The following is a 27009-nucleotide window of genomic DNA, read 5'->3' as shown; positions in this document are numbered from 1 at the left end:
AAATAGTGCTGCAACGAACATTGTAACACAACATTTAAAATCAACTATACATAAATAAAAATTTTTTTAAAAGTGAGGGTAGGGAGACAGGTCAGGAGATCATTTCTGAGGTGTAGGCAAAAGGGAATGGTGGCGTGGATGGGTGGTGAGAGTAACCAGGACACCTAAGAGGCCCAGCAAACATAACCTGAAGACAAGGGAGCCTCTGACATCCTACCCTCTCCCCAACCAGCTTGCTCCCCACCCTTGCAGGTAATGCTAACTCACTTCATTTTTCCTGTTGCTCAAGTCCTTGGTGCCATCTTTCACTCCTCTTTGTCCCATTTCAGCCTAGTCTGTCTGCAAATTCTATCAGTTTTACCTCCCCAATAAACCCAGAATTGCACCACTTCTTATCACCTGGTCTGAGACACCATCATGGGCAACTGGATTGGGGCAGTAGCTCCCCCTAGTCTCCTAGCCTGCCTTAGGGCTTGTCCATTTTGACAAGCTATCCCTCAGGATGCTGAAATACAGTGCTGAGCCCACTGCCTGCCCCTTCCCTGCAGACTCTAAAGTAGGATCACCATCACTTCATTCCGAAACCATTCAGAATGTGCTCTGGCCAGCGCAGCCAGATTTACATTGGGGAGCTTTGTGTTTTGTTTGGGGAACAGTGAAGCCTGTCACCTACCTCAACTAGAGCTTGTATATTAAAGCTTACCCTGGCCACTGTTTTGCCGCCTTCCCATCTCCCTGGAGATGTTCAGGTGGTTTTTGGACCAGTGGACCCTCGGACTGAACCCTGTCACATCCTATCTCCAACTTGAACCGTTTTCACAAGGAATTCTATTTCTGCTCTTGAGAGGGGCCCTGCCCTGTCCCAGTTGTGGTCACTCACGTTTTACTTGCAGACGCAGCACCTCCTCCAGACTGTGGAAGTGGACGGGGCTGCTGGAAATTCCACTCCAGAGGGACCCCGAGCCACTGTGTGCATCAACCAGTTACAAATGCAGCGGCTTGTGCTTCTCCTGCAGCCCTCTCTCCCTACCTCCTCTACTAGCCTCCACGAGAGACTTTATCAGGCATTTGCTGTTGGTGTGGGAGGAAAGAGGAGCATGCATCAGAGCTCGCTAAGGGCCAGGCACTGCAGACCAAAGATGAATGCTGTTCTCAAGGAGGTCAAGTTGCAAAGAGACAGCTGGAAACAATCACAAATCAGCAGGCAAGGCCCCAAGACAGGTGAAGGCAGGGTGGGCAGAGCTTCAGAAGCCCCCACAGCAGGAAGTGCTGGAGCCGGTCTTTACCCTTTAGGATGCTTCAGAACTGCCCAGGGCCTTGTCACAAATGCAGATTCATGAGCTCCACCCCAAAACATTCTGATTCGGGAAGTTGGGAGAGGAGCCCTAGAACCCACAGGTTTAACAGGGTCTGGGTGATTCTGACTCAGGTGGATCTAATTTAGAAGCCTGGAGAATCAGACTGCTGTGGGGAGGGGAGCAATGGGCTGATGGTCATCACCGCTGCCAGAGAAGGTTTGGAGGCCCAGTATATTTCCTAGCCATTCTAGTGGGGCTGGGTATGGGGTGTGCAAGGAGTATAGATGGGGAAGGACAAGTGAGGATAAAGAGAAGCTGTGCTCCACAGAGGTCCCAAGATGGGCGTAAAAGGAGAACACTGTCCCGAATGTTCTCTAGGAGCGAAGGTCCTGTGTACCTTCCAGAGGAGATTCAGTGAGTGCCACCGGATCTCCCAGTCACTTCTCTCGAACAGATTAATTCTTCCTTCCTGCCCCTCGTTCTTGGGACCTAACAGTCCAGTTCTCAGTTTTCATCAGCTCTCCATTTGCACCAGCTTCCCAACCGCAGCACAAACACAAGGCTCGCTGACTTCCAAATTCGGTCCTGCCTCACCCTTAGAACCACCAGCTGCCGCTCTTTGAGCTACAAGAAGACCTCCCACCGGGGATGGCCCTTGGGGATTTTAATTTTTTTAACCTGCATAGAGAGTTTCAGAACAAGGAATAGAAAAGTCTCAGAGGCACCCTCAAGGCCAGGTGAGGTCAAAACTTGCCGGGTGTGGGACTTCCCTGGTGGTTAAGACCCTACGCTTCCATTTCAGGGGGCACAGCAGGTTCAATGCCTGGTCGGGGAACTAAGATCCTGCACGCCCCACGGTGCAGCCAAAAAATAAAAATAAAAAATAAAACAAAACAACAACAACAACCGAAACTTGCTGGATGTCAAACTGCAGGGATGGTACCTAACTCCTCACCTCTCCTGCACCACTGATGATCTTTTTTCTCCAGGAAACAGTTGGGAAGGATGCCCAGTTTCATGGAAGGCAGGAGAGGGCAGAACACAGGGCCTCAGGGAAGAGGGTGGGATGGCGGTCACTGAGTGCAGGGCTGGAGGAGATGGGAGGGGCTGGAGGCAAAGGACAAGAAGGTATTCAGGTGGGCTAGAGAGAGATCAGAGGATGGAAGAACTTAGCTTTGTACCTTCCTCAGTGTTTACTAGAAGTAAGGAGTGGTGAATGGGGCTTTTCCCTTGGGATTTAGTACTTTTCCTTTCTCCAGGCACCCCACACCCCAAGGCAGCAGAAAGCTGTTGAGAGACAACTGAGTCAGCATGGCCATGGGAGGGACTCAGCTTCCAAGTGAGAGTGAGAGGTGCTTATTGAGTAGGAGGCACTGGGGCAGGCTTTGCAGGGGGGCTGAACCAAGCATGAAGAGAGAGAAAAGCACCCCCAAAGCAGTGCTTCTCCAAATGAGGGTGGCTCACCTGCACCACCATCTCCCAGCAGCTTTTTGGAAAAATGACTTCCTGGTCCCACAGCTGATGTACTAAATCAGACCCTCTGAAGGTAGATCCCCCAAATCTGCTCCATCAACAAGCAACCTGGGTGACTTTTAAGCAGTCAACTTGAAAAGACCCACTGATCAAGGCCCAGAGAGTCTGTCTGGGCCTTTCTCCAGTTTGTTAACAGTGTGCTGGGGAGAGAGGGCTACACTGTACTCTGCTGCTTTCCCAGCTGGATTAGCAGGTCATTTCAATTTGCTCTTCCTGCCCCGGGATTTGAGGAGGGTAGAGAAGAGGTCATCGCAAGCAATGGTTCCAAACTTTAGCTGCCTATCGGAATCACATGAATATATTTTATTTATTTATTTTGCATTTAATTGTAGTTGATTTACAATATTGTGTTAGTTTCAGGTGTGCAGCTTCAGATTCTTTTCCATTATAGGTTATTACAAGATATTGAATATAATTCCATCTGCTATGCAGTAAACCCTTGTGGCTTATCTATTTTATATATAACAGTGTGTATCTATTAATCCCATACTCCTAATACACCTCTCCACCTCCCCTTTCCCCTTTGGTAACTATGAGCTTGTTTTCTATGTCTATGAGTCTGCTTCTGTTTTGTAAATAAGTTGATTTGTATATATATTTTAAGATTCCACATATAAGTCATGTGATATAAATTTGTCTTTCTCTGTCTGACTCACTTCATTTAGTATGATAATCTCTAGGTCCACCCATGTTGCTGCAAATGGCAATATTTCATTCCTTTTTATGGCTGAGTAATATTCTATTACATATATATATATGTATATGTATATGTATACACACACACACACACACTCACACACCCCACATCTTTTTTTTGAGAAATTTTAATTTTTTTATAATTATGTAAAATATTTACACGGGTTCAGAGTCAAGGCTACAGAACAAGGTATATTCAAAGAAATTTAGCTTCTATCTGTGTCTTCTCCATCCTATTCCCTCCGCCCTCTATGGTCAAGTTTTTAAAAAATTATGGCTAATACTGTCTACACCACATCTTCTTTATCCATCACATGAATATCTTTTAAAAGTTGCTTTGGCCCTACCCCAGACCAGTTAAATCAAAAGTTCTCAGTTGGGAGCCAGGTAAAAGCATTTAAGGCTTGTGGGTGACTGTAATGGGCAGCCAAGGCGGAATACCATTGCACCAAAGGAGGGGTCTTAACCCTTTTTGTACCATGGACACCTTCTCAGAATGTTTGAGGTACATTCAAAATACATAGTATTACAAAGGAAAGTTATTGTATTAATACTTGGTTATCAAAAACTAAAACAAATTTTATTTAGGTGGGCCATTTTTCTATGTCAAAATGGTCTAACAAACATTAGTAATTCCACATAGTTCAACCAAATAGTAACATGTACTTATTATACAGTAAATAACAAGATAGAGCAGTAGGACTAACAGATGATGTAATTGCAAAGAAGTGATAAACATAAACAATATTTCAAGGTATCTGCAACAACTGCAATATAATCTGTAAATGGCTGTGATTTTTGTTGGTGAGACACACACTACCATGATTTGTTGCTTCCATTCATAATTTTCAGAGAGCAGCGACATCTGCTGGAAACTTGTTATGAACACAAACCCCAGATGGGCTGTATCTCTGGGGTCCATCAAGACAGCAGCCAGCTCCATCCCCTCACCATCTCCAGGTAGAATTAGTTTTTCAATCAGAAATAATTTGATAAGTAGAAAGGTATCTCAAATTAAAAAATAATCAATAAACATACTAGTTTTTCATCTTTATTGGCTATTTCTATTTCTTCCATGAATTGCTAATCAGGGGTTTTGTCCATGTTTCTGTCAAAGTGTATGTCTCTCTTTAGTGGCTCTCTTTATATATTGGGGATGTCAATCTATCTCTCTTTTGGTGAAATTTAACAAAATTTACCATTTTTCACTTATCTGTTTGCTTTATACATGGGTGTCTTGATAAACAGATATTATATTCAAGGATCAATCTGTGAAATTTCTTTCTTCTTAAATTTAGAAAGATCTTCCCCTGTCAGCTGAAGGTTAACATATACCTTGGTTTGCCTGCTTACTTTTAATTCCTTGCTCTTTATTTTGGAATATAATTAAAGAGGTCTGTTTATTTTCTAAATAGTAAACAAATTATTTTAACATTAATTATGGTAAGAAATGCCAGGAAAGATAAAAGCAGCCCCTAACAACCGATAAACATAGACGCAAAAATCCTCAACAAAATACTAGCAAACTGAATCCAACGATACAATAGAAGGATCATATACAACAGTCAAGTGGGATTTAGCCCACAGATGCAAGGATTTTTCAATATCTTCAAATCAATCGGTGTGATATGCCACATCAACAAATTGAAGAATAAAAACCACATGATCATCTCAATAGATGCAGAAAAAGCTTTTGACAAAATTCAGCACCCATTTATGATAAAAACTCTCCAGAAAGTGGGCATAGAGGGAACCCATAGAGGGAACCTCAACATAATAAAGGCCATATATGACAAACCTACAGCTAACATCATACTCAACAGTGAAAAGCTGAAAGCATTTCCTCTAAGATCAGGAATAAAACAAGGATGTCCACTCTCACCACTTTTTGTGTGTGTGGGGGGGTTCCCTTTTATCCACACCCTCTCCAGCATTTATTGTTTGTGTATTTTTTGATGATAGCCATTTTGACTGGCATGAGGTGATATCTCACTATAGTTTTGATTTGCATTTCTCTAATAATTAGTGATGTTGAACATCTTTTCATGTGCCTCTTGGCCTCTTTAGAGAAATGTCTATTTAGTTCTTCTGCCCATTTTTTGATGGGCTTGTTTGTTTTGATGATATTAAGCTGCATGAGCTGTTTGTAAATTTTGGAAAGGTGCTTTTATTCAACATAGTTTTGGAAGTCCTAGCCATGGCAATCAGAGAAGAAAGAAATAAAAGGAATACATATTGGAAAAGAAGTAAAACTGTCACTGCTAGCAGATGACATGATACTATACACAGAAAATCCTAAAGACGCAACCAGAAAACTACTAGAGCTCATCAATGAATTTGGTAAAGTTGCAGTATATGAAATTAACACACAGAAATCCTTGCATTCCTATACACTAACAATGAAAGATCAGAAAGAGAAATTAGGAAACAATACCATTCACCATTGCAACAAAAAATAAAATACCTAGGAATAAACCTACCTAAGGAGGTAAAAGACCTGTACTCAGAAAAGTACAAGACACTGATGAAAGAAATCAAAGATGACACAAAGAGATGGAGAGATATACCATGTTCTTGGAATGGAAGTATCAATATTTTGAAAATGACTACACTACCCAAAGCAACCTACAGATTCAATGCAATCACAATCAAATTACCAATGGCATTTTTCACAGAACTAGAACAATAAATTTTAAAATTTGTATGGAGACACAAAAGACCCTGAATAGCCAAAGCAATCTTGAGAAAACAAAAAACAAAAAACAAAAAACGGAGCTGGAGGAACCAGACTCCCAGACTTCAGACTACACGACAAAGCTACAGTAATCAAGACAATATGGTAGTGGCACAAAAACATAAATATAAATCAATGGTACAGGATAGAAAGCCCAGAGATAAACCCATGCACCTATGGTCAACTAATCTATGACAAAGGAGACAAGGATATACAATGGAGAAAAGACAGTCTCTTCAATAAGTGGTGCTGAGAAAACTGGACAGCTACATGTAAAAAATGAAATTAGAACACTCCCTAACATCATACACAAAAATAAACTCAAAATGGATTAAAGACCTACCTAAATGGAAGACTGGACACTATAAAACTCTTAGAGGAAAACAAAGGAAGAACACTCTTTGACATAAATAACAGCAAGATCTTTTTTTGCCCCACCTCCTAGAGTAATGGAAATAAAACCAAAAATAAACAAATGGACCTAATGAAACTTAAAAGCTTTTGCACAGCAAAGGAAACCGTAAACAAGACAAAAAGACAACGCTCAGAATGGGAGAAAATATTTGTGAATGAATCAATGGGCAAAGGATTAATCTCCAAAATATAGAAACAGCACATGCAGCTCAATATCAAAAAACCAAACAACCCAGTCAAAAAATGGGTGGAAGACCTAAATAGACATTTCTCCAAAGAAAATATACAGATGGCCAAGAGGCACATGGAAGTGATGCTCAGCATTGCTAACTATTAGAGAAATGCAAATCAAAACTGCAATGAGATATCACCTCACACTGGTTAGAATGGGCATCATTAGAAAAATCTACAAACAGTAAATGCTGGAGAGGGTGTGGAGAAAAGGGAACACTCTTGCACTGTTCGTGGGAATGTAAATTGATACAGTCACTATGGAGAACAGTATGGAGGTTCCATAAAAAACTAAAAATAGAACTACCATATGACCCAGAAATCCCACTACTGGGCATATACCCTGAGAAAACCATAATTCAAAAAGACACATGCACCCCAATGTTCATTGCAGCACTATTTACAACAGCCAGGTCATGGAACCAACATAAATGTCCATCGACAGATGAATGGATAAAGAAGATGTGGTACATACATACAATGGAATATTACTCAGCCATAAAAAGGAACGAAATTGGGTCATTTGTAGAGATGTGGATGGACCTAGAGGCTGTCACACAGAATGAAGTAAGTCAGAAAGAGAAAAACAAATATCATATGTTAACGCATGTATGTGGAACCTAGAAAAAATGGTACAGATGAGCCGGTTGGCAGGGCAGAAGTTGAGACACAGATGTAGAGAACGGACATATGGACACCAAGGGGGGAAAACTGCGGTGGGGTGGGGATGGTGGTGTGCTGAATTGGGCGATTGGGATTGACATGTATACACTGATGTGTATAAAATTGATGCCTAATAAGAACCTGCAGTATAAAAAAACAAACAAAACAACTAATACTAAACTTTCATTGGGTTATTTGTATGGAAATATGTTAATATAAATGTTTCAGACATTACATGAAATTTCTAAAAATCTTATATGTTCTGGTATAATGTTATAAGTCATAATCCTAGTTATTACTTTAAAATGTATGTCTCAGAAATAACTAATTTTCTTGTCAACTGCATTAGTATGAACTTTCATCAATCTTTAACTGTGGTCATTTTTAAGTCTTTTGTCAGTTACAGACAGTTCTGGGTGTACTCTGATGCTTTTGCAAATATGTTCCTATAAAAGGGTTTCATCTACAAGAAATTCATGGAAAAGACTCTGACAAGTACAGGTTTCTGGTAACTGACTGTACTGCTGAACTGAATGAATAAGCATTTTCAGAACTCTAATGAAAAACTGATGAACTCATAAAAGTGCTAACAAAAGATCAAGATGAAAAAAAATTAATTACATGGGACTGAGTGAACTGATGAGGATGAGTATAATTTTTGTGACTTTCTGTCTGAATTTAAAAAAAAAATCCCACAAGGACTCAGAGGTAAAGAATATACAAATCAATTTTCACTGCAAAGTAAAGGAGCTGTTACAGTGGAGGATTACTGGACTGAATATCAATATTATGACATAGCATGAGTGTGTTTCATGTTTGGTAATTGCAATCATTGTTGCTTTTGTTGTGGTCATCCATGTACAATGCTTGGTGTCAGTCTATTTATCTCTTGAAAAAATAAAGTACAGTGTGTGTGTGTGAAAAAAAAGAAAAGAATTAATCATATGACATATCATTCAGCTAATTCCACTCTCAAAACAATTGAAAACAGATATCAAACAAATACTTGTACACTAGATTCACAGCAGCATTATTTACAATAGCCAAGTGGTAAAAACAATCCAAATATTCATCAACAATGAATGGATAAACAAAATGTGGAATATACATACAATGCAATATTCTTCAACCGTAAAAGGAATGAATTACTGATATGTGCTACAATGTAGTTAAACCTTGAAAGCATTATGGTAGGGGAAAGAAGCCAGACACACAAGGTCATATGCTGTATGACTCCATTTATGCAAAATACCTAGGGTTGGTAAAGCTACAGAGACCGAAAGCCGGTTGTGGTTGCCAAATGCTGAGGGGATTAGGGAATGGGGAATCACTGCTTAATGGCTATGGGCTTTCCTTTTGGGGTGACAGAAATGTTTTAGAAGTAGAGAGAGGTGGTGATTGCATGTCATTGTGAATGTACTAAATGCCACTGAATTATTCATTTTAAAATAATTTTATGTTACATGAATTTCACCTCAGTAAAAAATAAATAAATAAATAAGTGACAAGAGGCGAAGGCAGAACTTATGCGTATGGATACAGGAAAGAATAGAAACTTTTGAAAAGACCCTGTAATAAGCTCACCTAGGCTGGCTGTCTTGAAGGGCATACCTATTCTTCTGTAGATAAACTCAAACCACTCTTTTGTTGCCTCTGGACTCTTAATTAGTATCAGATGTCAGTATGCTTCAAGGGAACAGGTACAAAGTCTGACCCAAGAGAAAACACTTACACTTTAAAGGAATCGTAATGTTTTGCTGACTTATGCTGCATGAAAATGGGAAATACATTGTGCAGATACTTTCTAAAGTGTTAGATTAAGGAGGAATGTAAAAAGGGAACACTCTTGCACTGTTGGTGGGAATGTAAAGTGATACAGCCACTATGGAGAACAGTATGGAGGTTCCTTAAAAAACTAAAAATAGAACTACCATACGACCCAGCAATCCCACTACTGGGCATATACCCTGAGAAAACCATAATTCTAAAAGAGTCATGTACCAAAATATTCATTGCAGCTCTATTTACAATAGCCAGGACATGGAAGCAACCTAAGTGTCCATCGACAGATGAATGGATAAAGAAGGTGTGGCACATATATACAATGGACTATTACTCAGCCATAAAAAGAAATGAAATGGAGGTATTTGTAATGAGGTGGATGGAGTTAGAGTCTGTCATACAGAGTGAAGTAAGTCAGAAAGAGAAAAACAAATACCGTATGCTAACTCATATATATGGAATCTAAGGAAAAAAAAAAAAGGTCATGAAGAACCCAGTGGCAAGACGGGAATAAAGACACAGACCTACTAGAGAATGGACTTGAGGATATGGGGAGGGGGAGGGGTGAGATGTGACAGGGTGAGAGTGTCATGGACATATATACACTACCAAATGTAAAATAGATAGCTAGTGGGAAGCAGCCGCATAGCACAGGGAGATCAGCTTTGTGCTTTGTGACCACCTAGAGGGGTGGGATAGGGAGGGTGGGAGGGAGGGAGATGCAAGAGGGAGGAGATATGGGGATATATGTATATGTCTAACTGATTCACTTTGTTATAAAGCAGAAACTAACACACCATTGTAAAGCAATTATACTTCAATAAAGATGTTAAAAAAAAAAGGAGGAATGTAGCTATGAAATTACTGGTATGAGTATGGATTTAATGTGTAATTTCAAGTGACTGGAAGTCTTATTAACAGCTTGCTTGATTAATTGGCTGAAATTTGGACTTAACTGTGGCCTTCACTGCAGTCTTGAAGCTAAAACTTCTGTGGAATTATGAGAGACATAAATCCACAGTAGGTGAAGTAGGAATTTTGGAGTGAACTTATGATATGCATTCACCTCCGCTATATTTTCGGAACAAAATCCCAAATCTTTCTTAAGGCATAGAGAAATACATTAGTAAGGGAAAACCAGCTTCTTTTAAAAGCTCTTTGCTGACTGTTCTCTGCAGGCCAAGTATGTTGGTGCAAGATGCTGCCACTAAGAGAGGCCTCTCTAATTTTTTCAATGAATTTATGGGTTATGGGAGTAACAGGGGCCAGGTGAGAGTGATGAGCTACCAGAGACGAGGTGGATACAGTGTTCATAATGTACAGCAGGGATGACTGGTAAATAGAATGCTTTGATCCTGAGAACCTCTGTTGGTGGCGAATTGATCACAGTGTCTCTCAGAATGAAACGGGAAGCCTTAATCTACAAATTTGGAAAAAATCAAGGTCTGGTAGCTAGAAACTTGATGTAAGTCTTTACAATGATGAGTCAAGCCCTCCTACCTAGTTTCTAGACCTAAGCCAGTTCATGGACCTGAAACCTCCTAATTAAATTGGGTCCCCTTGTGGAAGAACCCTAAAACACTACCAACAGTATATACTGTAAGTCTTCTTCTAAACCTTCACCCAGAAGGATGTGTTGCCAATTACTAGAGTGACCATACATGGGGAAAACAGATATATTCAAACATTTTAGGAATTAAAAGTGTTGTCTGTTGACTTACCCCCAAAATAACACCAGAATAACCTGCAGATCAAACAAGGCCAAGATTATTACTTAATTAGAAAAGGTAAACACCATCTTGACAGAATCTTAGTTTCATAACAGAAGATCAATATTTAATGTGTATAGTTTTAGGAACTGGATTTGAGTAGTTTGAAGTGGCTCTAACAATGCAAGGATCTGACTGGAACTGGTCAAAATCCATGATTTAACAGGATTGATGGTCACCATGAGCATGAGTTGGGGAGGAGTCTTGGTGAGAAAACAATTATTTGGTAAGAAGCTGAGTTTGGCCAGCTGAGTCATCCATCGTCCAGAAAAGAGGACTGATTGAACAGTCTACTGCTCAGATAAAGCTAACAATGAAGTTATGTTCTGACTTACAGCCTTATCATTCTGGGCAAGAATTTCCTGGAATATATAGAAAAGTCTTATTAATGTAAGGGCTTTCATTTTGAATCTTGATAATTAAGTCATGTGAATGCAGATGGTCTTTGTTTGCTCTAGATAGTGGCTCTAAATTGATACTAATTTCTTGTGACCCCAAACTCCACTGCAGTCTACCAAAGTGGGGGTTTATGATGATGAGGTGATAAGTGGTGTTTTGGCCCAAGTTCAAATCACAGTGGTCCAAGTAGGTCTGTAAACCTATCGCGTAGCTGTTTCCCAGATCCTTAATGTATATTTGGAATAGGCATACCCAGAAACTAGTAGGAAACCCATACTGGCTCTCTGAACTGTAGTGGGAGTTTTATTATGGTAGAAAGAACAAGTGGAAGCTCAGGAACTTCTATTTCCTACCAGACAGTAAACAAAAATTAATACTGCATCTCTAGAAGACCTGCATGTATTAATGCTACCATAAACTTGAAATGTGCACATCTTTTTTTGGCCTTTACAGAAGGTGAATGGACCTTAGAAAATTACTATAGATTGTTGTAAAGTTAATCAGATGGTAACTTTAACTGCAGTGGCTGTTACCGCCTATGTACTTACAGAATGCCTCAGATATAATCAAAGTACCTTGCTCAAAATTGCTTCCGATCAGGAAATTTTTTCACAGCAAAAGAATGGCAGCAATGGACTTGTGTCCATAGAACTGACTGGTCTTGTATGTGTGTCATCACTCAGAAGCAGTTGGCCTCAGTTATGGTACCAACTCATTTACAGTGTCATTTCAGAAATAAGACCCTGAAAATATGGAGTTCTATCTCATATAATGCAATATGTGCTTTGATTCAGTAATCAATATATGGGGCTATTTCTCCCATAACTGAACAACAATGGTCCCATCCAATAGAAATTGAAATTTTACCTCATTATTTTAGACTTCTCATGCCAGTGAACTAATAGGTAAATAAGACAGCAGCTCCACTAGAGTGGGGTGGGTTGATTCATATCAATTACAAGGGTTATAGAGGACAATCCTGAGACAGGGGATTCTCTGGGGCATCTTTCAATACTTCCACGTCCAACAGTAAAAGATAATGGAAAAGTACAGCCACCAAAAATACAGGTAGTACCACTGAGGATTCAGACCTTTTTGGAATGAAGACATAGAGTACACCACCAGATAAATTATCCCAAAGACATGAGGTTCTAGCTGAGAGCAAATGAAATAAGGAATGGAAAATGGAAGAAGAAAGTTATAAATGTCAATTATGGCTTCATGATCAATTAGCCTGGTGGTGTGTGTATGTGTACATGTACGTGAGCTAGTTTGTTCTTATCTCTCTCTCTGCTCCTTCCTCTTACTATTTGTATACTGATTGCTGTTGATAGCTAATATGCAGAGATTGTGACTGAATATGAGCTATAACTAACATTGCCCAAGATAGATACTATAACTAATGAAGGATAACATGTATATGAAGAATAGTAACACATTGTTATGCTGTTGTTGCTATTTAACAGAAGTTCAAATATGGGTAAAATGATCTGGATGCTGAGTAGCCAAAGGGGTGAACTGTGCCAGTTCTTAAACTATTGCCTCAGCTCAAAATTCACATTTCTACACTCCAATTTTTTATTCTAGGGCTGCTTTGTCTCCAAGGTTCACATTAGGATCTGCCAATAGGGCCACTAGAAGGAGACCGTAAGCCAGGGGAGGAGCTAGAAAACTCTTTCATGATTTCCTGTTTTCTTCTGTCCAACCAATCCAGCAATGTCTCTTCATTCTGGCAGTTGGTTTGACTTTGCAGTTTATTTTCACACTCACAGAACCAATTTCATCCTGTCCTTCAGAGGCGCAAGCACTAGCTGACCAACCCCTATTCCTTGGCAGTCTGGGGATAGAGACTCTCCTGTGAACTTCTGGGGTGTCAGAACCAACTGCATAGCCCCCACTTGTCAGAAGGCTAGGACTGAGCTCTGCAATCCCCTCTTTTTCCTCTAGGCTCTGGAGGAACCATCATAAGTCAGGGCAGAGCAGGCTTCTCTATGTCTCCTGTGGGAGACACCTCCATAGGTACCTTCTGAGATATGAATACCAGCTGGTCAGTGCTCACTCCTCAGACATCTGGACTCTAAGACTTCGGGTTTTAATGACTCTAACCTCTCCCTTTACATCCCCAGGCCTAGGAATAGTAGCTTCTTTCTGCAGGTTGTTTATTCCTCTTCAATCCTTAGTGTTCTTGTTTTGTCATTTCAGATCTCAAATATCTGGTTAACAACTCTTTACACTACATTTTTTTCTGCTAAAATAATAGATATGGTTTTATTCCTGGCTGGACCCTGTCTGATATATAAGATATAAAATAATGGCTCAATTTCTGTCTTTATTTCTGTTCTAATATTCAACTTCCAAAACATATAGTTTTACTTTTGCAGAACTTGAAGTACAGAAGTAATCACAGTTGCCACAGCAAATTTGGTATGTGAATAGTGCTTTTAAAAATGCTTTCATATATATTATCCCATTAGATGCCTCTTCCTGCATTCATTCAATAAAGTCTTATTAAGCAACTGCTGTCTATAAGGCACAGAGCCAGGTACTGGAAATACACAAATAATTTCTAAGCAGTAAAGGGTATATTTATATCTCTTAAAGGAAGTTTTATAAAGCCTCTAATGGGAGAAGACTAGGGACCACCCAAGAAAGAATTATAGAGACTCAATTTCTGCCATCTAGAAAGTTTTTATTTAAAATATCCATATTTATTAGGTAAAATCATCAATTTAATAATATAGATGACACATAAAGGAAAAAGGACAGTGCCCAGCACATAGTAAGCCTTCAACAAAACACAGTTATAACCAAGAAGAATTAAGAAATAGAGTGAATTTACTTCAAGGACTTCATAAATGATCAATAATGACAAAAATGACAATGCATTGCTTCTTCATGGGGCTTTAGATTTACATGTAGTGATCCCTACAGAATCCCTGTGAGGTTAAGGCAGGTGTCATGATTCCCATTTATTGATGAGGAAACAGACACTCCCAAAGGGTGAATGACTTTGCAACATTATGCAACCAGGAGGTGGCAGCACCAGGTACCAGATGCCCTGGCCGTCAGTGCCGACTGCCAATCCTGCAACGATCCAGCCCTTTCTTTAGGGCCCCCATCACCTCCCGGTTCCTCAAGCTATAAATGAGAGGGTTGAGCATAGGAGTAAGGACTGTGGAGAAGATAGAGACCACATTGTCATGGCTTGGGGTCTGGTAGCGCCTGGGTCTCAGATAGATAAACATGGCTGCCCCACAGAAGAGGGACACAGCTGTCAGGTGGGAAGAACAGGTGGCCAGAGCCTTTTTATGGGCCTGAGCAGAGTGCATGGGGAGCACAGATCCCCGGAGGTGAACATAAGAGGCCACGATGATGGAGAAGGGCGGGAGCAGCATGAATACATAGCAAGCAAAAAACAGGGTATCAAAAATGGATGTGTCTGCACAGGCCAGTTTCAATAAAGCTGGCACCTCACAGAAGAAGTGGGCCACATGCCCTGAGCCATAGTAGGGTAAGCTCATGGCTCCTGCCATCTGCATCTTTCCATCTATTATCCCAAAAGTCCATGAACTCCCAGCAAGCTGGAGACAGACCCTCTGACTCATGAGGATGGGATAGTGAAGTGGGTGGCTAATGGCCACATAGCCATGAGTCCCAGCAAGAGCCCTTCAGATCCCACAAGAGAGATGAAAAAAACAATTTGTATACCACAACACACAAAGGAGATGGATTTTCAGCCAGACTGAAGTTGACTGCCATCTTGGGCACAATGGCACAGACCAACATGAGGTCCATGAGGGAGAGGTGACGGAGGAAGAAGTACATGGGTGTACAAGAGGATCAATGTAGATGAGGAAGATGAGGAGGACATTCCCACAGAGAGCAACTGTGGAGACCACCATAACCACAGAGAACAGGGCAAGATCAGCCTGGCTATGAGAAAAGATTCCCAAGAGGATGAAGCCATCTATAGATGATTGGTTCAACCATATCCCCATGGTTCAGTTGTTCACAGTCACCTGAGAACATGGACAGAGAAATTCTAAGATTGAGTGACATGTCTTTATTTATCTCTGGATTATTATTCTTCAGTCATCTGTATCTTTTGTAATTTATTAGAGCACAACAGGATATGCCTAGGGACATACAAGAGGATATACTTTCATTTTTCCCATGACACAGATGATAGGATCTTTGCTAGCTAATAGAATTGAACCATTTATCTACATTTGTACATATCCATACCAAGAAGAATAGAAACTGAATTATTTTATGTGTCACAGGACTGTTGGACAATCCTTCTTCAATAGGCAAAATATCGGCTTTCCCATAAGGCACTGACTCTTTTTAGCTGGGATTAAATGGACTCAGTAAACTATCTCTAGCAGGACTTGGACCATTTCATCCCCAAGACATAATTCATATATGTTACAATAAAGGAAAGTAATGGAGACTTGAGATGTTCTTTATTTTGCTTAGGCCAAATATCTTGGAATCATTTTTGAATTCCTCTGTCTTTTATTCCCTAGATCCAAACCATCAGTAAAGCCTCCTGGCTACACATTCAGAATACCTCAGAATCCAATGAATGCTTATCCCCACTGCAACTGCCCTGGTCCAAGCCACCATCTTCTCTCAGATGGACTATTATAGGCTTCTATCCAGCCTCTTGACATCTATCTTTGAATCCCTTGAGTCTGTTCTCATAACTATTCAAATGAGTCTGCTTAAAATGTAAGTCATATGATGTAATTCTCTTGCTGAAAGTAACTCAGTGACTCCCCAAATTACTCCAAATAAAGCCCAAATCCTTGCAGTGGCACACAAGGCCCTACATGATACACAAACACAGACACACACACACAGACACACACACACACACACTCATATACACCGATACCTCTGACCTCATCTCCTACCGTGTCCCCTTCACTCACTGTGCTTCCTTGAATTTCCTTGGACAAACTGGACAAACACCCACCTTTGGACCTTTGCATTTTCTTCTCTTTGGAATGCTCTTTCCTAAGATTTCTGTCTCTCATCTGCTTCAGATTTTTATTCAAATGCCAACCTCTTTAGAAATGGCTTCTGTGAAAGTCACTGAAGTTATAAATGTCTTGCATTTTCAAGCCCTCCCCTGCTCTTGGTTTCTCCACAGCACTTATAACATTTAACACACACATGCTTACATTTTAAAACTTTTATGATCTGTCTCATCCCACTGGAATAAGAGCACCATTTATTATTCACCGTGACATTGGCAGCCCCTAGAAATGTTGCCTAGTTCATAGTATAACCTCAGTACATGTGTTGATTGAATAAAATAATCATGATGAAGTAATACATGGCTGCAGCTTCCATTTTCTGAAAGTAGAGAGACTCCCTCTTTAATTGATGGGAGCTCTTGTTCTTGACCTCAATATACTAGTTCACTGCTATATTTCTTCCTCTGAGGGACAGTGAGTGATATAGTAAGAACAATATTGAGGTATTTAAAAAAGAACAGGACTTCTCTGCAAATGGATGATAGTGGCATCCAGGAGACATTTGTTTGGGGTGTATTCATGTCTACCTCACCTCCTTGCAAAGAGGAAACAAGTCAACCCCACAGAACACACTCTTTGTGTGAAGAAACAGAGTAATTTCAAAAACTAGGATAGTCCTGCCCAGATCCACCACCAGGGAGGCAGGCTCTGTGAGCTGAGATCTTACAGAATGGAGCACATCCTGACTCACGCCCAAAAAAGACATGCCCAGGTGTCTTTGCCAACAACAACACAAAGTTGTGATGTTGAAGCTAGCGGGGAGGTCCTACAGGAGCAAATCACTGTTCCTACAGCCTTCAAATACCATATTGGCCATATCAGCCCCAGACTAAACCAATCAACTGAACCAACCAGGTCCCATAGACCTCACACGAGAATTCCTCCTCTTGTGCTAAGGACGTACTGTGTGCAGAATCATTCAGCTACATGCACCTTCAAAGACATGCACTCTACACGTCCTCTTCTTCCCCCCACACTCCCACCACCTTATACTACAATACCATAGAGTTGATTAATGACATTTAAGCTCCTTTGAATTCTAATTCTTATACCACTGTGTACTCATCACCTCCACTTGGCTGTGCAATGGGCTTATGCTACCTAAAGTGACCAAATAGAGTCCTTGGTCTCCTCTGGAGAAACACCTGGTCTAACCTTCTTCCCAGGTAAATTAAGGGCAGGTCTGTCCAGCTTCCAAAGATACAACACATGGGTCATATTGAACCTCTCCTTCCCGCGCACATCCCAACGTCATAAATCCCTGCTGGTTCTTCCTGCGAAGTGTATCTAACCCTGACCACTTCCCGATCTTGCCCATCTCACCTGGCCACACTGTCATCACCACTCCCCTGGTTGATGGTGGCCCCTAACTGAACTTGCCTCATCATTCATTCCATCCTTGCCCCCATCCCAGTCTCTTTGCACACAGCACTAAAGTGAGCCCATCTCTATAAGAAGATGGGTTCTTGAAGCAGAATAAAGGAATGCTTTTATCAGCAGACCTTCCATCACCACCCAGACCTCCTTTTCTTCCGCTCTCCCCAGAATTCCCATGATTCTCGTCTCACCAGCATCCTGTGTTTCCTCCCACAGCAGCCTCGGAGGCCTTGGTCCTTGCTCTTGCCCATTCATGGAAATCTCTTCCCACATATGCTCCACTTTGTCCGCTCACCTCTTAACTAACTTTCTCAGCCAGGGCTTCCTCACACCTATTTGGAGTTGAAATCCCTCTTCCCTCCCCATTCCTTCCCTGCCTTATGTTTTTCTTAACATTCAACACCATTGGGCATGCTACATTTAATTCATATGAATTTGTTTTCTGCTTTCCAACTAGAACCTATATCCCCCGATTCCACTTTTTCTCATGGGAGGATCCCCGGCTCTTAGAGCAGTGACTGGCATGTATTATGCTCTCAGTAAATACTGTCAAATGATTGATTGTAATATGCAAACAACTCAAGAAACTATTCTAGCATCTCACATATTCATTTCCTGCTCATTAACTTCATTCCTTTCTGCTGACTAGTTAATGGCTGCATTTTTCTTCCTAGAAATGACACCATAAAGAAGCCACCTTGTATCTAAAATATACTTTGGGGGACAAGGTGACTCTATGTCACATATCAGCCCTCTCCTTCCTGCTCCTTTACCTCCATGTCTCCCCACTCATCTTTTTTCCTCCTGTAAACCACTCTTCAACCCAGGAACCCAACACTATGGCCTCCAATCCAAACAGAGGGAAAGAGGAAAGAAAAAGGTCAATGATACATTTTTTTTTCTTTAGAAAGAAAAACAGAGAAATAGATCAAATGAAAAGGACTAGAAGAAAGAAAGGAAAGACACATAACACTAAAAGGTATGTGCCCATCACCTACTCCAAAAAAAAAGAAAAAAGGCTGAAAGAGGCAGACAACAACAGGAAGAAGAAATGCTGATAATTTTTTTAACATCTTTATTGGAGTATAATTGCTTTACAATGGTGTGTTAGTTTCTGCTTTATAACAAAGTGAATCAGCTATACATATACATACATCCCCATATCTCCTCCGTCTTGTGTCTCCCTCCCACCTTCCCTATCCCACCCCTCTAGGTGGTCACAAAGCACCGAGCTGATCTCCCTGTGCTATGTGGCTGCTTCCCACTAGCTATATATTTTACATTTGGTAGTGTATGTATGTCCATGCCACTCTCTCACTTTGTCCCAGCTTACCCTTCCCCCTGCCCATGTCCTCAAGTCCATTCTCTATGTCTGTGTCTTTATTCCTGTCCTGCCCCTAGGTTCTTCAGAACCTTTTTTTTTTTTTTTAGATTCCATATATATGTGTTAGCATACAGTATTTGTTTTTCTCTTTCTGACTTACTTTACTCTGTATGACAGTCTCTAGGTCCATCCACCTCGCTACAAATAACTCAATTTCATTTCTTTTTATGACAGAGTAATATTCCATTGTATATATGTGACACAGCTTCTTTATCCATTCATCTGTCAATGGACACTTAGGTTGCTTCCATGTCCTGGCTATTGTAAATAGAGCTGCAATGAACATTGTGGTACATGACACTTTTTGAATTATGGCTTTCTCAGGGTATATGTCCAGTAGTGGGATTGCTGGGTCGTATGGTAGTTCTAGTTTTAGTTTTTTAAGGAACCTCCATACTGTTCTCCATAGTGGCTGTATCAATTTACATTCCCACCAACAGTAGAAATGCTGATAATTAAATATAAATGTGAAATGTCCAGCAACCAGTAATAGATGCAGCAAAGAGGTGAGAAGGGGGTGACAGGAAATGACCCTCACTCACCTTTAAGTGGGTTCCCTGAAGGAAAACCAATTCAGCAGATACCCTGTGGAGGAGATTCCAGCATCAAAATCATTTCTTCATCCTTCCATGTGTGTGCACTTACTGGATCAGCAGGGTAAGGGAGGAGCCCCCCGACTCTGACCTTCTTCCTCAGCTCCCACCAACCTCTCAGCCCAGCTGTGGGTGTCCACGTCACCCTCAGCCTCCCTGTGACTCTCTAGCTCAGACAATGGGCCTCAGACAGACAACAACCTCCTCTCAGCAAAAGGGGTGGGGAGAAAGTGAACTTAGCCAAGGAGACGGTGGTGGGCAGATGGGGACAGAGCCGGGATCCGTGTATCTGAGCCCACCCCCTGATGCCCGTCCCCCTTCCATGGGCTGCCTCCCAGCCTGGGTTGCAGAACTGTCTCCCGCTGCCCATGCAGGTGCTTAACACTGAACCTGAGTGAGGAAGGTAAAGCTGTGAAGTCCCAGGGGAGCCCAAAAAACTCTAGCCCTGGAGCAGAATCTCCCAAGTTTAAATTAAAGAAATTTAAAGCAGGGAGCTTGGGGACAGGACCAGAAGAAGGGCCAGTGGGACAGTGTGGGGAAACCTGGTCATGGGAGGGGCACAGAGCAGCCAGGGCACAGGAAGTGGGACAAGTTTCTTGGTGCTTTACCCCTCACCACAAACAAATTCCACACTTCCCCAGTGACCCCAAGGGCCTTCATGGGGTCTCCACCCTTGGGTTCCCTGATAGGCTTTGTCTGCACCTACAATCTACACATGTTTTTTGCCGGCCCCATGAAGTCAACATACATTTATTGAGAACCCATGATATATAGAGCACTGGGTGAGGCTGTTATGCTTGAATCACAGGTGGAGACTGAACACAATCCTGCCCCTGAGAAGCTTATAACCTGATGGGAGGGAAAGAAGAGCACCCACATTCACGAGACTCAGAGGGTGGCATGGGACTGGGTGTCATCCCAAACCCTGTCAGTCATTTCTGTAAGCTCAGTGCCTTTCACAGTTTGCTATGGACAGTCCTGTGGCCTTCAGTTATGCCCCTCATCCCAGTGTAAGCATGGATAACACTCCCTTTCACTCTCAAGGATGTCCCGGGATTTTTAAAAAATATTTATTTATTTGTTTGTTTGTTTGGCTGCACCGGGTCTTAGTTGTGGCACGCAGGATCTCGGTTGCCGCGTACGGGATCTTCATTGTGGTGTGTGGGATCTAGTTCCCTGACCAGGGATCAAACCCGGGCCCCCTACATTGGGAGTGCAGAGTCTTAACCACTGGACCACCAGGGAAGTCCCATCCTGGATTTGATGATAATTTAATAGTCACTTTAATTTTGGCTTTATGTCCCATGGAAAGAGGTCAATTTTCAAAATGGCCAATTCATTGGAAACCAAATGGCCAGATCATCAACTTATGTTGTTCTTTTAACTCTTTGATATATGACTGGTTTTTGTTTTTTTTTCACAGCAGCAATAAAACATGTTTTCCTGCCATACAAAGCTCTTGGGGCCTTCAGTTGGAGACTGATGCTCAGAGAGGACAGATTAGATCAGAGGGCTGAGAGAAGGGGACTTGAGAGGAGAGGCAGGAAAACACAAGGAGGTGGAGACAGAGGGACCTAGAAAAAATAGGCCTCTGTCAAATTAGTTCCAGGCACAACAAACAGGTTTTTGAAGAAACTCCTTACAGCCACCTCACACTCTTCTGCTCCAGCCTCCTTCTCTGTCATTCCCTGCAACCCGCTGACATACTCTGCTTCCCTATAGGTACTTGAAGTTTTTCCACTTCCACATTTTTCTCAAGTTAACCTCCCACTAAAACTTGCACTGCCTACTTTGTCTTTTCCTACTGAAACTCAATTTGTTCTATAAAGACCCATCTAAAGCTCATCATTACTATTCTCACCTTCCAAAGATTCAATCCACATCCCTTCAGCCTCTGTGAGTTCCTACAGTCTACTGTCTGTACAATTGACAATTTATTCTGTTCTGCTGTGTGAAATCTGTTACATTACTATTTATTTAACCTACATAGTGATTGGGTGAAACTTGATCGCATACAACCAAGCAAGAGCTTTATGTTTAGCTAGGACCACTTTCACTCCTGAAAAATCCTTCACCACCTTGATGGAGATCAGGCTGATCTCAGAGCTGTCTGGTCTGCTTCAGGTGTAAGTCTATTCCTACTTAGCTAATCAAGATCAGCTTTCAGGTAGGATAAGATCCAGCCTGATACAAGTCATGACTTAAATCTCTCACCAAATTCAAAATCTCCCCTGTGGCCTCTGCCTAGTTCAGATCTGTTTGGGAGTTTGGGGACCTATCACAGGGAAGGGTGAAAGATTCTGTCTTTTCACTCTTTCTCCTGCTCCTTTCATTCTGATACTTAGAGATCTCTCTTCCTTCTTTGGTTTTCTAGGATTTAAGGAAGGATTATGGATGTGGGGGGCAATGGGGCACCCTGTTGAGTAGTATATATCAGTGTCATCTGCAGTGAGATATCCAAATTCCATTGTGTGATCTATCTATCTATCTACCTACCTATCTATCTATCTATCTATCTATCTATCTATCATCCCTGCATGTTGATGGAAGTTGAATGCCCTCCCCACCCTCTGAGAACTCTGCAGTGACAATTCCCTGACAAGGGCAGGCTCTCTCCAGTTGACCTCTTGTGACCCCCTCATTTCCTGACCCTGGCATTTTGCTTTCAGCCCCTCACACAGACCACTCTCAAGAGAGGGCTTTCCAAGAAGGCTTAAGATGGTAGTCTCACAAAGCATCTACTTGACAAACAAACAATCTAGTCATCTTGACCCTGGACTGTTGCTGCACTTTGTTCTTTTCTTGCCAGCATGAGCTGCTCCATCGTGTCTCACAACTGCAGAATTCTCCAAGCACAAGTTCTACATTCACCTACATATACAGTCTCCTTGGAAACACATGCCAGGCTTTCCTTGGCGATCCCTCATCTGGTCAACTCCATGCAATGAGGCCCACAAGTGTCTGTAGTTAGTGAGCCTCCATCCAGAAGTTGAGGGGCCAGTCCCCTTTCTAGGGGTGTAAGGAGGGGAACTTTTGAATCCCTTATCAATCAGGCAGCAGAGAAGTAAAATGTCACTATAGTCAAACTGAGTTAGACTAGTTAATGTTTGATGCAGCATGGAGAAAAAAGGGATGTTTAGTGGGAGGGTGTAAGAGGAGCTTGTTATAAAATTGTTATGAAACTTGTCACATAAGATGACTTCTATTTTGATGTTGAATGGTTTTCTGTTAACTTGAGGCACACGAAATCCTAACAAACACATCAATTCTTGATCAAAAATGCAACCTCCTACTCTGTTTGACAACAGATGTGTTCCTGATGGTCTCTGAGTGATGCACGTTGTATTTATCTGCTCAGGCTGCCATGACAAACCACCAAAGACTGTGTGGCTTAAACAACAAAAACTAATTAACTCACAGTTCTGGAGGCTGGAAAGTACAAGATCAAGTTTCTGGCAGGATTCAGTTTCAGGTGTGGGCTCTCTTCCTGGCTTGTAGACAGTGACTTTGTCCTCGTGTGTTCTTTCCTCTGAGAATGTGCAAGGAAAGAGTGAGCTCTCTGGTGTCTCTTCTCATAAGAACACTAATCCTATCAGATAAGGACCCCATCCTTATAAACTCCATTAACCTTAATTACTTCCTTACCCCAAATACAGTCACACTGGGTATTATGGCATAACTCAAAAATTTGGGGAAGACAAACATTCATTTAATTACAGGCACCAATGATACTTTTAACTTTGGTATCAAATAAATGTTTAACAGAATTAAGTAAAATTAAATTAAAAATTTTTTCCATGTTGAAGCTTTCTGTTTGTCAAAAAAAATAGGAAGACCTGGATAAGATAAAAGAGAAATTTGAAAGCATCAGAAAGAAATGACAGCCAAGACTTAGAGGCCAGAATCACAGAGAAAAAGGAAGCATGCTAAGGTGAACTCAGTTTTATCTGACCTTTTCCCCTTGAGATGTCTGTTGATTAATAAGTAGCATAAGGCTCAGAGGGTGAGAAACTCAGCATAAAACAGAGACGAAAAGGTTAGGCGTCGAGTAGACCTTTTGGTAGTCTGATGTGCTGGAGATCCAAAAATAGGTGTTAGGGCTTAGCAATGGGAAGTTATTCTCCTCTAAAATTTTTTTTAAAAGAAAAGAGACTTTTCAGGTGGAATGTTGAAAAGAACACACCCTAGAAGCAATGGTGGGCTGGAAAGAGATGAGCTCTCACAAAGACCATAATGCAGCTTTAAATCAGTTCAATCATAGGTCATATTAAGGTGAATGTCCACCTTAGAGCAAAATCCAAAAGCAAAATCAAAAGCAAACCCTCTCTTTAGGAAGTAACAACCTTCAAATTATTTCTATGGTTTATAAAATTACCAGGCATCTCAGAAGATAAGACCAAATAAACAAACAAACAAACAAAATAGGTAATAGAAGCAGACATAAAGGAGATTCAGGCTTAGGAGTTATAAGAAATGGATTTTGAAATAACCATTATTTATATATTCAAGGGAGAAAATCACATAGTGGAGAATTTTACTAGATACTTGGAATCAATAAAAAAAAATCAAATGGAAATTTGAGAACTGAAAAATACATTAAATAAAATTGCAAACCCAACATATGAATTTACCTCCAGAATAGACACAGCTGAATATAGGATTAGCACCAGTAGAAAATATTCAGACTGAAGCATAAAGATAAAAAGGATACTTAACACAGCAAGCCTGCTCTAGCCTCAGGACAAGCCTCACCCAAGAGCAAGGGAACAACATCAGCAGGACAATCGCAGCCCTGCAGCCTGTGGACCCAGCCCACCCATCAGCAGGCCAGATCCTGCTCAGGGACTAGCTGGGCTCTGGCCCCACTTACCAGCAAGCCAACACAAGCTTTGGGACACCCCAGACCTTACAGGCAGCTGTGTCAGGAACCAGCCCCAATGACCAGCTGTCTGGCACCAGCCCTGGGACCCCTGGGCCTTGCAGCAAGACCCCAGGACACAGCTCTGCCTGCCAGTGGGCCAGCACTAGCCCCAGGGCCTGGCTTCACCCACCAGTGAACAGACACCAGCCCTGGGATCTCCTGGACACTGACTCTGCCCACCAGTTAACCAGAAATAGCCCTGGGGTCCCTTGAGGTTATGCACCAGCCACCTCATGACCTGGCCCTGCCAACCAGCAGCATGCAGCATCTGCACAAAGCAGGGTCTGGCAACCAACCAGGCCAGGAGTGAACCAAGACTACCAGACCCAGTAGTCAGTTCATCAGTACAGAAAAACCCACACAGCCCACACAGGGGGACCCCTAGAGATACAGCTCTGTTGACAAGACAGGAGTGCACTGCTGAGATGCATAGGACATCTCCTACAAAAGTCCACTTATCCAAGGTCAAAAAACATAACTAACTTAGGAGATACATAGAAAATAGCAATTTAGGCAAAATGAGACAGGGACATGTTCCAAATGAAGGAATGGGATAAAACTCTTGTGAGGAAAAACAAATTGAGTGGAGATAGGAAATTTACACAAGAAAAAGTTCAGAGTGATGATCATAAAGATGATGAAAGAATTCAAGAGAAGAATGGAAGCACAGAGTGAGAAGTTAGAAGTTTTTAAGAGTTAGAAAATATGAAGAACAACCAAAGATGAAGAACACAATAAATGAAATGAAAATTACACTAGAAGGAATCAACAGTAGACTAAATGATACAGAGGAACGGATCAGTGAGCTAGAAGACAGAGTAGTGGAAATCACTGGAACTGAACCAAAAAAAAAGAAGAAAAGAATGAGGACATTTTAAGAGACCTCTGGGACAACATCAAGTGCACTAATATTCCCATTATAAGGGTCCCAGAAGGAGAAGACAGAGAGAAAATAGGGGCTGAGAACATATTTGAAGGCATAATAGATGAAAACTTCCCTAACCTAGGAATGGAAACAGACGTCCAAGTCCAGGAAGCACAGAGAGACCCACACAGGATTAACCCAAAGAGGAAAAAACCAGGACACAATGTAATTAAAATGGCAAAAATTAAGATAAAGAGAGATTAGAAGCAGCAAGGGAAAAGCAAGAAGTTATATACAAGGGAACTCCCACAAGGCTATCAGCTGACTTTTCAGCAGAAACTCTGCAGGCCAGAAGGGAGTGGCTTGGCATACTTAAAGTGATGAAAGGGAAAAACCTACAACCAAGAATATACTACTCAGCAAGGCTCTCATTCAGACACTCTCTTCAATAAGTGGTGCAGGGAAAGCTGGATAACTACATATAAAAGAATAAAATTAGAACATTCTCTAAGATCGTATACAAAAATAAATTCAAAATGGATTAAAGACCTAAATGTAAGACCAGAGACCATAAAACTCCTAGAAGAAAATATAGGCAGATTACTCTTTGACATAAATCGCAGAAATATTTTTTTGGATCTGTCACCTAGAGTAATGTAAATAAAAGCAAAAATAACCAAATGGGACATAATTAAACTTATAAGTTGTTGCACAGCAAAGGAAACCATAAACAAACAAACAAAAAGACAACCTACAGACTGGGAAAAAATATTTGTAAATGATATGACCAACAAGGCATTAATTTCCAAGATATATAAAAAGCTCAAAGAGCTCAATACAAAACAAACAAACAAACAACCCAATCAAAACATGGGCGGAAGATCTAAATAGACATTTCTCCAAAGAAGACATACAGATGGCCAAGAGGCACATGAAAAGCTGCTCAACATCATTAATTATTAGAGAAATGCAAATCAGAACTACAGTGAGGTATCACCTCACACATGTCAGAATGGTCATCATCAAAAAATCTACAAACAATAACTGCTGCAGAGGGCGTGGAGAAAAGGGAACCCTCATTCACTGTTGGTGGGAATGTAAATTGATACAGCCACTATGGAGAACAGTATGGAGATCCCTTAAAAAACTAAAAATAGAACTACCATACAACCCAGCAATCCCACTACTGGACATATACCCTGAGAAAACCATAATTCAGAAAGAGTCATGTACCACAATGCTCACTGCAGCACTATTTACAATAGCCAGGACATGAAATAACCTAAGTGTCCATCGACAGATGAA

The 27009-nt window shown here is 41.3% G+C and overlaps 1 long non-coding RNA gene and 1 pseudogene across 1 annotated transcript in view; both read right to left on the bottom strand.

The window, feature by feature from the left end:
- Positions 1–24993, bottom strand: part of LOC130707416 (uncharacterized) — a 39847-nt gene extending 14854 nt beyond the window's left edge. The window contains exons 1-3 of the long non-coding RNA XR_009007313.1: positions 24789–24993; positions 23337–23447; positions 19868–19910 (exon numbers count right to left, since the gene is read on the bottom strand). This is a non-coding gene — a long non-coding RNA (uncharacterized LOC130707416). The remainder of the gene's footprint in view (positions 1–19867; positions 19911–23336; positions 23448–24788) is intronic.
- LOC103004482 (olfactory receptor 56-like) lies at positions 14585–15517 on the bottom strand (annotated as a pseudogene).
- Positions 24994–27009: the final 2016 nt, after the last annotated feature.

Source organism: Balaenoptera acutorostrata, chromosome 2 (genome assembly GCF_949987535.1).
Source record: "Balaenoptera acutorostrata chromosome 2, mBalAcu1.1, whole genome shotgun sequence".
NCBI classification, from domain to species: domain Eukaryota; kingdom Metazoa; phylum Chordata; class Mammalia; order Artiodactyla; family Balaenopteridae; genus Balaenoptera; species Balaenoptera acutorostrata.
This window is presented reverse-complemented; position numbering and strand designations above follow the sequence as displayed.